At 40.7% G+C, this 13010-nt stretch overlaps 1 long non-coding RNA gene across 1 annotated transcript; it reads left to right on the plus strand.

Annotated features, from left to right (window-relative positions):
- The first annotated feature begins 6829 nt into the window (after positions 1–6829).
- LOC110940844 lies at positions 6830–9007 on the plus strand. The gene is made up of 5 exons (XR_002593572.2): positions 6830–7406; positions 7651–7819; positions 7996–8130; positions 8554–8644; positions 8764–9007. It is a non-coding gene; the product is annotated as an uncharacterized LOC110940844 (long non-coding RNA).
- Positions 9008–13010: the final 4003 nt, after the last annotated feature.

A 13010-nucleotide genomic window follows, 5' to 3' on the forward strand; every position in this document is an offset into this window, starting at 1 on the left:
GCTCATTCAACCCTTGAACCTATTGAGCGATATGGCCTGGGAGCTCATCCCCTTACATGGCCCTTGCCATGGAGTTTTTTGCTAGGTTCTCAACCTGATATTAGGATAGAAAGACAAGTTTGATAAATCAACTTCATTCATTCAAGCAGTATCTGCTTTTACAAAAGGTTTTCATTTTGATACAAACCAAACTTTTTAAACATAGAACTTTCTCAAGGTTTTTCCGTTCCAGTGCCTTGGAAGCCTTTTGCCTTCTGTGTCTGCTAGTTTGTAGGATCCGCCCTTGTGTGCTTCTAGGATGGTATATGGACCTTCCCATTTTGGGCCCAGCTTCCCTTGGTTTTCCTTTTTGCTAGCTTCGTTGTTCCTGAGGACTAGATCCCCTGGCTTGAATCGTTCATTCTTAACCTTCTTGTTGTAGTAGGCTTCCATCTTTTGTTTATACTTGGCTTCTTGTATAGCCGCTTGATCTCGAGCTTCCTCTAGGAGTTGTAAATTCAACATGGTCTCTTGTTGATTTACTTCGGGATCCATGTTGACAATTCGTTGGGTTACAACTCCTATTTCAGCGGGGATTACGGCCTCAGATCCAAATACCAAGCTGTAAGGTGTTTTCTTGTGACTTGCTTTTTCGGTTGTTCTAATTGCCCATAAAACGCTAGGCAATTCTTCAAGCCAATTGCTTTCATACCTCCCCAATCTTGTTTTGATGCCTTCCACGATGCTTCTGTTAGTCCTTTCGACCTGGCCGTTTGACTGTGGGTAAGCCACTGAGCTAAAAATCTGGTTGATCCTGTATTCTTTGCACCAAAGGCTGAAAGGTTTCTCGGCAAATTGCTTTCCGTTATCGGTAACAATTACACCCGGCAAACCATAGCGGCAGATGATATTTTCCCAAACGAAGTCTATGACTTGTTTTCCTGTGATCTTGGCAAGGGGTTTAACCTCCGGCCACTTGCTGAAGTAGTCGATTGCTACTAATAAGAACTTCACTCCCCCTTTGCTTGGAGGGAATGGCCCAACAATGTCCATTCCCCATTTATGGAATGGCCATGCCGGGGTTATTGGAACCAGGTCATGTTTGGGGCTTCTTGGGATTGGGGCGTGAATTTGACAGGCATCACATTTCTTCAACTGTTCCACGGTGTCACGATGCATCGACGGCCAGAAGTATCCAAGGTTCATGAGCTTTGCAACCACTGACCTAGCTCCAAAATGAGCTCCACATATTCCTTCATGCACTTCCTTAATCAAATACTTGCTTTGTTCAGGACCCACACATCTTAGCAAGGGTGCAAGGTAACCTTTTTTATAGAGGGTTTCTCCTTGCAACACATATTGCCTTGCTTTGATTTTAACCCTTTCGGCTTCTATTTGATCATTGGGTAGTTCGTTGTCTTGGAGGAATTTTTTGATGGGAGTCATCCAATTTGGATCCTCCTCGGTGACTACATCTTGTATTTCCAGTTCATCAATCGACCGGGTTTTTAACACTTCAACCAACACCTTTTTCGTGAGGTGGGCAAATGTGAGGGATGCCAATTTGCTCAAGGCATCGGCCTTTTTGTTTTGGGACCTTGGAATTTGTTTAATGCTGCATGTCTGGAAGGTGTTCATTAACTCCTTGGATTTTTCTTTGTACCTTCTCATGTTGGGCTCTTTGGCGACATAGCTGTCGTTAATTTGGCTTGATACTAGTAATGAATCTGTGAACACTTCAAGCTTCTGGACTTTCATTTCTTTGGCCAGTCGTAGACCAGCGATCAATGCCTCATATTCAGCCTCGTTATTGGTGGTCTGAAAATTAAAACGGAGAGCATATGTGAATTCTAGCCCCTCAGGGTTGATTAGGACTAAACCAGCTCCTGACCCTTCAACGCTTGAAGCCCCATCAGTGAATAGTTTCCAGGCTTCAGGGTTGGAGGGTTCAGCGGTTGTGGTGTTTACTTCTTCAATTGTTTGGTTTGGGACTTCAACCAGGAAGTCGGCCAGGACCTGAGCTTTAATGGCTTTTCGTGGGACATAGGTGATGTTATGTTCACCTAGTTCTACTGCCCATTTTGCTAGCCTCCCCGAATTCTCAGGTTTTTCAAGCACATTCTTGACAGGTTGGTCAGTGACCACTTGTATAGGGTGTGCTTGGAAGTATCTCCTAAGCCTTCTGGCTGTTTGAACCAGGGCTAGAGCAAGTTTTTCGAGGGGAGGGTATTTGGTTTCAGCTAGTTTTAGAGTTTTGCTGAAAAAATAAACGGGTACCTGAGCCTTGTCTCTTTCAATGGTGAGAACTGCACTGATGGCTTCGTCGGCTATTGAAAGGTACACCGATATGACCTCCCCAGTTTTTGGTGCAGCAATATCTGGTAGGGAAGCTAAGTGCTGCTTCATTTGTTTGAAAGCTTCCTCAGCTTCATCGGTCCATCTGAAATCTTTTTTATCTGAGCAGTTCTTGAGCGTTTTGTAGAAGGGTAGAGACCTTTCGGCCAGTTTTGAGGTAAAACGCTTCAAGGCTGCAAGCTTCCCGTTTAAGCTTTCAACCTCCTTCTTGGTCCTTGGTGGTTTAGCTTCAAGGATAGCTTTCACTTTGTTAGGGTTGGCCTTGATACTTTGCTTTCCGACGATGTGACCTAAGAATTTTCCTTCATCGAATCCAAACGAGCATTTTTCCGGGTTGAGCTTCATGTTAATCTTTCTAAGGTTCTTGAAAGTTTCTTGGATATCATCAAGCATTTGATGTTCGGTTTTGCTCTTAATTACCAAGTCATCGACATATGCCTCCATGTTTCTACCGATTTGGTTTTCAAAGGCCTTATCGACGAGTCGTTGATAGGTGGCTCCTGCATTTTTGAGGCCAAAAGGCATCTTTCGATAACAGAAGATACCTTTGTCCGTGTGGAAAGCTGTCTTTTCTTCATCCTCCTTCTTCATGAGGATCTGGTGATAACCTTTGTATGCATCGAGAAAGCATTTAAACGGATATCCCGTGAGGGAATCGACTTTGAGATCAATTTCCGGCAGCGGGTAACAATCTTTGGGACACGCCTTGTTAAGATCTTTAAAATCTATACACATTCTCCAAGAGTTGTCCGGTTTTTTGACCATAACAGGATTTGCAATCCATGATTGGTACTTGACTTCCCGGAGAATTCCTGCTGATACAAGCTTTTCAACCTCTTGGCATGCTGCCAGGCTTCTCTCGGGTGCCAGACTTCTTTTCTTTTGGACCACCGGTTTGACATCCGGTGGTATTCTTAACTCGTGCTCAGCAATGTTTCGGGGGATCCCAGTCATATCTTTAGGACACCAAGCGAACACATCACTGTGATGTTTCAGCAGCTTTTCAAGGTACGAAAGAGTCTCCTGGGAAAGGTTGGTGTTGACCCTTATTCGTTGCTCAGGGTATTTAGGGTTTATGACTAACCCTTGTTTGTCCTTTTCACCATTTGCACTTTCACCCTCGATCATGTAAGCTTCCTGAGAGGGTTGAAGGGTTGTTATCCCTTTTTCAGTAGGGAATTTGACTGTGCCATGGCCGACAGACACTGCCATGTAAAATGCACATTGTCCGGACCTCCCTATGATTACGTCATAGCTTGAAGGGATGTTGATAACCACAAAGGTTAGTGATCGGGTTCTTTCTTTCGATCTCTCGCTGAAACGAACATCAAGGGTTATCTGCCCCAAAGGCTTCAGGGTTATATCGGCGATACCTTTTATGGAGGCTCCGGAAGGTTGAAGCCTTGAACGTTTCTCGTTGCTTAAACGGTTGAAGAATTTCTCGAACATGATTTCAGTGGCTGCTCCCGTGTCTATGTATGCTTTACATGTTTGTAGTGTACCCACGGTGGCTTCAACCACAAGGGGACTGGGAAGTGGGTCTTTCCTTGTTGGGGGAAAGCAGACACACTGAAGCTCCCAGTCTTCCAACCGCTTCTTCTTGTGAGGAACCTTTTCATCAGAATACACCATGTTTACTTCCTTTCCTTTGCCTTCAGCCATCTTGTCTCGAACTCCTTTTACCAAATGGGCGAGCTCTCCTGACTTAACAGCCTCTTCAATTCTCTTTTTTAGTTGGAAGCAATCGTTGGTGTGATGTCCCTTTTCTTCGTGGAACTCACAGAATTGCGTGGAGTTCTCATTTTTTCTGCTTTTGGGGAGAGGCCTGGGAGGTCTAAAGTTTTGTTTGACTTCTTCCGTTGCCAGGATTTCTTGAGGGGTTTTGGTGAGAGGAGTGAAACTTATGCCTTTATCTCTGCCTGAAGGGTTTCGACCTTCAACCCTTCGAGGGTCTGAACCCTTTGGGCGCCTGTCATAAGAGTTGAAGTTTCCTCTTTTTCTGGCTGGGCTGTTGCTTCGCCAGCCAGACCCTCTTTTCCTTTGTTCTTTGATATCTACAGCCTCCTCTCCCCGAATGTGAGCTTCGGCCCTTTCAAGGGCTTCTTCCAAGGTTTTGGGCAGAGATTTGTTGAAATCTCGTGTGAGGTATTTAGAGGTTATGGCGTTCATAAAGCCGGCCACTCTCATTTTCTCGTCAGCCCCCACATAGGTTAGTCCTTCTTTCTTGTATCGTTCAATGAATGCCCGAAGACTTTCATCGTCGCGTTGTTTTATCTGGAAGATTACTGTCGCGTCCTTGACGTATCGCCTTTGTTGGGAGAAGTTTGCCAGAAAACCTCTGCTGAGATCATCAAAGCTTCGAATGCTTTGAGCAGGTAGGTCGTTGAACCAGATCCTGGCGGATCCAACAAGAGTCTGCATGAACATTAGGCAACATTCAGCATTTGACCATATCTCTATTCGAGCAGCACCAGTGAAGATCTGGAGGTGATCCTCGGGATCTTCAGTCCCATCATACGTTCTGATGTGGGTTGGCATCTTGATTTTTGATTGAAAATCATAATCGGCTATCTGCCTTGAGAAGCATGAAAGGTTGCTTGGCTTATAGGGTTTAGCCAGGTCTTCTTCAGGTCCTGTATCCACATTGTGACTGTTGCCATGATTCCCTTGAGTGGCTAACACTTGATTAATGAAGTGTTGCCATGGGAAGTTGGCCATCATCTGGGACATCATGTTAGGTATGAGGTTGAAACCCTGAAGGCTTCCTGGACCAACCGAGCAGTTTACCCCAGGAGGGGTGCTAGCAACAGCACTTCGTGCTAAAGGGAGCACGAACAGAGCTTGCTCCCATGTGGTTGTTAAAGAAGCTGGATAGCTTGTTACCGGGGACTGTAGGAGCTGGTCAAGCGTTAGCTCATGTCCCAGGGGAGTGCCACTAGTAATCGGTTGGGAAGAGAAAATGGGATGGACCGTTGGATTTGTCATAGTGGATAAATAAGGGTGAGGGTTTGAAGGGTTGCTAGGACCAGCCTCACTTCTTGTGGCAAAAGGAGGTTGGGGTGGTCCGGGAGACAGCGTTGGCTCAGGTTCGTCATAATCTAAACGAATCCTTACTCCCTTTTCCCTTTCTTTACTCACATGCTGGTTAAGAAGTGACCTTAACTCGAGGAAGTTATTAGCGACCCCCTCGGGGGTAAGTTCGACACGTGCTGGGGTGTCTGATACACCGACGTTGGGAGACGGAGCCCCGGATCTGGATGGGGTTGGAGTGTTGAAGGTAAGGAACTCGGGTGTACTCCCCGGAGTCAAAAACGGTGTTGTTATAGCCGTATGGGCTTGACCACCACCCGGGGTAGAAGTGTTAGGGATCTGGTTCACTTCTCCCGGGGATCCACTTTCTGACATGGTGATTTCGAGTGAAGAGAGCTACACTACTAGGTCTTTTTGAGAAGAAATAGTGGTGTAGCCCCACGGTGGGCGCCAACTTGTTGATGCAACAAATACTAGACCGAGGATGGTAGCTGAGGTGGTTAGGCAAAAGGGCTGAAGGGTTCAGTTTTGCCTAACGCAGGTCGCGGGGTCCCCCCACGTTTTGCAAAACGTGGAAGGAGGTTCACTAGTATGTAGTTGTTGTTTGCTTTGAGGTTCTTTCTCCGAGACAAGCTCGAATCCAGAAATGAAAGCAAACAGAATGTATGTGATGAATATGACGAAGAGTAACTTGGAAGCAAGTACTCTTATGAATGACCAGAGATGAAGGAATCTTTCTCCGGTTTGGAATGTCTTTTTTGCAGTGAAAGAGCTGTCTTCTTATAGGGGAAGACATCTCCTTAAATGGCATGTACAAGACTAGTGGAACCTGTTTGTAGTGGAGGGTTTCCCCTTTTAGGGTTGAAGGCTTTGGACCCCTGGGTAATAGCGTGTATTGCTGACCTGCTCTGTTTTTGCGAGCGTGGGTTGGTGGACTGAGCTCGGATGTGATTGATTACTGTTCCCTTCTCGCTTTTCCCACTTTCACAGCTTTTTAACCATTGAACCGTTTAACCTTTTAAGCACTTATATGTTTTGTTACTTTATTTGGTCTTGGGCTACCCCCGTCATCAGTAATAATATTATACTACAATAAAATTGTAGAGTAATATTACGGTAATTCATTCTGATGTAGCACAATTACATTATACACATAAATGTCTTTTCTTTCATTTCACACATAAAATTTATTTATATTTAATTATAACACTATACATGTATCTTTTGGTTTGGTATGTTTGTTTGTTTCTAGTATTTTTTTTGTCAAAGACTTACTTTTATTAGGGTTTTTATTTAGATATTATATTTTTTATATGGTTGGTGTAGCATGTATTGATTTGGTTCTCCAACTTAACTATTGATGTTTATTACCAGTAAGATATTTTGTTACTTTATGGTTTCATTTTCATTTTATTTGGTATATTTATATAACATTAAAATGAAAGGTCGGTGGCTATGCCAATTGACCATTCTACCCTTTGACAGTGTACAGTTCTTTTGTGTGTTGGTCTGCTCCTTTCATTTTCTTCACTACATCTCAAACAAACCCTACCTACCTAATCTCCTCCCAACACAGCCCCCACTCCCTCACTCCCACATCTCCGGCGACCGGAGTAACTCCGACGCTTGGATTCTCGACGACACCCACCAGCCGAACACCACCCCCTGTCAGTTGCAGAGCCGACCACCACCATCGGGTGGTGGTGAGTGACGTTTGGACCGAGAAGTGAGAGAGATCAGAGAGAGAGAGGAGAGCCAACGTTGTTCGAGCGGCGACAAGGCTGAGAAGAGAGAGAGGCATATGGACGAGAGAGAAAGAAGGGCGGCGGCAGCACCGCCGTACACGTCGGTGGTCGGTGGCGGTTCGGAATAATTTTCTGGCGACCCGCCAGAGAAGATGGTTCAAAGAATTGTTGCAGCTTTTACAATTGCAAAGGTAAATTTTATATGCTTTTGTATTGTGTTATTGAACTTTGCAGACTGCAACCGCCACCGGCCGTTCCATCTGACGAGGATCCCTCCATCTCCTTTGATTGTTCTTGGTATGTATATTAAAATTGTACCTGGGTTCGATTTTGTTGCATGTGCTATCATGTTAGTTTCATAATGAATGTTCTTTTGTTCGATTGTTCATCTCTAGACACTATGATTCAAACTTGATTGAAGTTTACATTTACTTATGTATTAACTGAGTATAAACTAGGGCTAGAAATTTGGGGATTAAATTATAAGATTATTTTCATTAATATAAAAAGCGATAACTAACGGGAATGTCGGACCGTTCAGGTCGGGTCCAATACCATACCCCATCAACAACTTATTAAAGTTATGTCTCAAGGCTCTTAATGATCGACATGGTTGTTGCTCTTAATGAGCTTGATCGCCAAGAAAAAGTGCATTTAGCTGTCAAGGTTTAACTTATCTCTTTTTACTTCAATGGATGGTGATTCAATTGGTGAGTCTGACTCTTTTGCCTTATTTGAACCCAAATACCCAGCTTCGCTTTTCAAACAACAATTACCAACATATGTTGAAAAAAATATAGGCTGACACGTGATAACTTAAAATGAGAAATATTTCCATTGTTTGAGTTGTGCATTCAGGTACTTACTATTATATGTGGCAAAATAGGCTATCTAGAGGGTGAATGAGCTTTTTTCTGGGACAAATGTGTCGAGCTAGGGCTGAATCCAAACTTCTGCATTGAAGATGTTGGTAAGGAAGAAAGTGGCTCCGCTCAATTCCTTATGCACCGGATGAAAACTGGTAAATACTTTGACCCGATAATTAACAAAATCCCAAAAACAAAAAGAAATTTTATGATTATTCTCTTCATTATTATTTTCTTTAGGGGGTTCGGTTTTGGCGTTAGTTCTGTGTTTTCTGTTTGGTTTGTCATGGGTTGCTTCTCATCTTTGGAATTAGTTTTCGGTTTTGTTAGTAAGTTGTTGGGAAACTTTAGCCAGGTTAACGGGGCGTGGTGTATTCATTGACCCAGGTCTAGGATTTTTTTAAGGAGTATAAGTGTTTTAAATTTGAGGATTAATGTGTCAAATAGAAGGTTGTATTTGATTCTTTATTAATTGCTGATTGTGGGTAAGGAGTATAAGTGTTTTAAATTTGGGGATTAATGTGTCAAATCGAAGGTTGTATTTGATTCTTTATTAATTGCTATTTGTGGGTAATAAGGCTAACATTGGGGCTTTAAATACTGCTCATGGATTGAACGTCTCAGCGCTCTTTAAGCCTTAATTTTGGCAGCCCATCATAGGCCCAAGAGGTATGGCTTCTTATTTGCTATTGAGTTTCATAGTTTTTTTTAATTTTGGGCGGCTTGAGAGGCATGCCGAAAGCCAGATTGTGATGCAACTGATTGTTTTTATATTGTAATTTTTGCAGTGGTATGAGAAGTCTACTGCCATAGATGATATGTGAGTGCCAAGTATGGTCATGGAGTTATGATGTAAAGGATTAGATACTATCAAAACGTTCTTTTGGACTTGCATTATATACCAAGGCATGTTTGTAAACATCATCTTTTTATTATTTTGTTATTTTTTTGTCAAGTTCATCTGTATTCTCTGATTAATTCGCCAAACTCATTTGGATTTTCTGAAATGAATACACATCCAATCGACTATTAGTATCGGTCTTCATTTTATTTTCTTTTAAGAAAATGCATCACGTTTGTGATATTTGGGTTTGATGTTTATTTTGGTTATAATGTGCTTAGTTTGTTTGACTTTGACCTTATACATATTTCAACTTCGACGACCCTAAACAGGGGAATATCTGAATCTGTTGTGATGATTACAGGCCTGCAGAAACTGGACCTGGATAGGGGACTGGTACGTTTTCTTTATCTTTTATTTGGTTCAACTTTCGATATAAATTTTGCTCAAGAACCACATATCTACGTTTCGAGTTAGTATAGTTTTTAACATAGAATTTTTTGGGCTAAAATAGAATATGTTTTCATTCGACGGTATAAATTCCAGTTACTCTATTTCGACGTAAATTTAGTTCGGAAAGAGTCAGGTAAGCCGCCGCAACGCGCGGCGGGTACAAATACTAGTATTGAATTGAATTCCGTCACTAGTGGAACAGAATTTACATCTTATTTTGGTATATTGAATTGAATTCCGTTACTAATGGAACATAATTTACATCTTATGGCAATACAATAGTACAAGTTCAAAGCATCAAGAGGAAAAGTTCCTTTTGACTTTTTGAATTGAGTCATAACAATTTCATCCGTAGGTCATCATACGCAGCAATTCATTTTCTGCATTTGAAGTTGTGCCTATTGCATCATCATACGCACTTTTAAATAAATCTTCAGATTCAACATTAACGTTACCTGAATTCTTCAATATTTGAGTTTCTGAATCACAACTGGAAATGAGGCTTGAAATCACAACCGGCGATGAACTCAATTGATCAGTAACAAACGTAGACAATAACATCTTGACTTAGTTACGCATCGTATAGGATTTCACCTGCATTAAATAAGTCATCTATAACACACATATAATACTATACGCGTCGTGTAAGTTTCATAAATTTTTGTGCACCATTAATATAACCCATCAGTCATAGATCTATACGCCACACCACATATAGGTCTATATATGTGGCGTATTGACCAAGTTTTTTTTAACAAGCATTTTTATATAATAATTTACGTGACGTATACACACACAACGCGTATAGACTTAGGGTTTTTTTATACAAAGATTGTTATATAATATTACTTGATTTATCGAGACATGTATAGTCTATTAAGACATGTATATCTATCATTGTCTATTGTGATCCATTAAGGTCCAATATGGCTCATTAACATATGTATAATCTACTCTTATCTATTATGATCAATTAGGGACCAATATGGTCCATTAAGAAATGTATGATCTACTATTGCCCATAGTTATCCGTTAAGGCTCAATATGGCACATTAACACATGTATGATCTACTTTTGTCCATTGTGATCAATTAAGGATCAATATGGCCCAATAAGAAATGTATGATCTACATTGTTATCCATTAAGGCCCAATATAGCCCATGAACACATGTATGATCTACTATTGCCCATTGCGATACCTTAAGTCCCAATATGGTCCATTAAGAAATGTATGATTTACTATTGTTCATTATGATCTATTAAAGCCTAATATGGTCCATTAACACATGTAGCCAAAACGATGTTGTATTCCTCAGTCTAACGACACGTCATTTGCAATTTGATGAACAAAAAATATAATATAAGAATGGAAGAATATAGAGTGATTTGTGTGAAAGTTTTGGAGTGAGTTGTGCATTAGTTTCAAATATATTGTCGCGACATGGTTTTTTTATTGTCACGTAGAATTTCCCATCGCAACTTTTTATTTTTTATTTTTAGAGTGAAATGCCATTTTAGTCCCTTTGGTTTGAGCTATTTTGCTAGTTTAGTCCAAAGGTTTGAAACGTTGCTATTTTAGTTCAAATAGTTTCAAGCGTTGCCATTTTAGTCCACTGAGTTAACTTCGTCCATTTTTTTTGTTAGCTAGAAGGGTAATCCGGTCATTTTATATGGTCAAATTACCCTTCTAGTTAACATAATTATATATAAAATGACCGAAATGCCCTTCTAGTTAACAAAATAAAGGGATGGAGTTAACCAAGTGGACTAAAATGGCAACGTTTGAAACTATTTGAACTAAAATAGCAATGTTTCAAACCTTTAGACTAAACTGGCAAAATTGCCCAAACCACAGAGAGTAAGATGACATTTTACTCTTATTTTTATGTACATTTTGAACCCAGTAGTTATATATTATATATTAACTATATATGGTTAAGGAGGCTTGATGAATAGTTCAAGCCCAAGATTAGTTAAATGGGGCGGTGGTTGATGGATCAGATCTACACGTCTCTTCACCCCACTTTTGCTATTACTTTCTAAAACTACTGGCCACAGCCTTTTTCTACCTTTCTTCCTTATCATCATCAGTCAACCCTATTCAACATGGCTTCTTCCCCTTGGCCTCGAGTGCTGGTAGGATATTGTCGGACGATGGTGAGAGACAGTAGGCGTCATTCTACATAAGCACACACGGCGTCTCCACCATAAACTTTCTTCAAGTTTCAACCGCCTCCAACCTCTGCATTCCCCCGCCTTCCCGCACAAACAATGGTAGTTCCTTCTCCATCTTAATCTTCTTAGTTATGCTTCTCTGTTAGGATATTATGGTAAGTTTGAATCCCAATCTTTTACTTTCGGATGATTATCCCAAATCTACACATAATGATGGTGTTTGGGTGTGTTTTTACAAGATGATCTAATGTGGTGCTTTTCTTTGAAATATTTTTTTTCTATAGAACACAAAAGAAATTACCTAGAAGACCTTAGTAAAAGAAAAATCTTTGGATATTTTCTTGCTGATTACAACATCCAGAAACGTTTGTTTCATGTGATTTTTTTTCATAAAAGTTCAATATGAAATATCAATTGTAACAATCTACCGTTTCGCCTTTTTATGAGAATTTGAAGGTATCGAAGTGCAACACAACTTTTTACTTAAGGTTTCAGGTGTATTTATAAACCCTAACTTTTTTTGTGGAGAACTAAAGTTTTTTATGAATCTGATTTCGTTCATTTTAAATATGGATTTAAATCATATATATTTTTACAGATTGTGTACTTGTAGAGTTCATTGTTAGTGAGATATGTAATGTCTTAAAGAGGCTTCCTAATCACGCATAGAAGATGCTTTTCGATGGATCTCGTATGCATATGGTAACTTTTTTTGTTGTGAATTGGGGTTTAGTTGTAATTGTAGGCTTATTCCGTAGTATATAAAGTTATAAACACATATCATTGTGTGCATTTTGTTTTTGGTGTGTTGCATGGTCAACCAGCGTTCGTAATATTAGTCCGAAAGTTGCTGATGCTTTATTGCTATTTTTCGTAGATAGTTATGCTAATCACCTTTTTGGCGCTATTAATCTGTATTTAATTTGGTTTATAGGATTTACCTTTTGATGTTCAGTTTCGTAAATAGGTGGCATTAGTTGTTCACAAAAGAAACTACTTAGAAGACCCAACAAAAGAAACATCTTTGGATATTCTCTTGCAGATTACAACATGGAGAAAGGTATGTATGGGGTTTTTAGGGGAATGAGTTATGAATCATGATACCGATCTTAATATCTTATCATTTTCTTCTCAATCTTTGTTGCTGAAGAAACACAGAACCGATTAAGGTACTAATCAATTTGGTTTATGTTTCTATCATGATGGTTAATCTTCTAATGAATATTTGAGCTCCGACTGGATGGATCAATCCTGCAAAACAGAACACCGTTACTCGTTAAGAGGGGAATGTGGGGGTTTCCCTCTTAACCAGGCTCCGGCGTGAGAATAAGCGACTGTTTTGAGAGTAATTAAGTGCTAAGAGTGAGAGTAGAGGGAATGGAATGTTTAACCTGTGGAATGAGGTCTCTATTTATAGCCGGAGAGGTGTAAGAGGATATGGGCTGATGGGCCTTGGGCCGGAAATGGACAGCATAGCGGATATGCTCCTTGCCTTGCTGGTGTCGACCGTTTAGTGGCTTCTAGAAGTTCTTTGGTGCTGGCGCACCTTGATTGGAGCCACGTGT

The sequence above is a fragment of the Helianthus annuus genome, chromosome 5 (genome assembly GCF_002127325.2).
Source record: "Helianthus annuus cultivar XRQ/B chromosome 5, HanXRQr2.0-SUNRISE, whole genome shotgun sequence".
Lineage (NCBI taxonomy): Eukaryota > Viridiplantae > Streptophyta > Magnoliopsida > Asterales > Asteraceae > Helianthus > Helianthus annuus.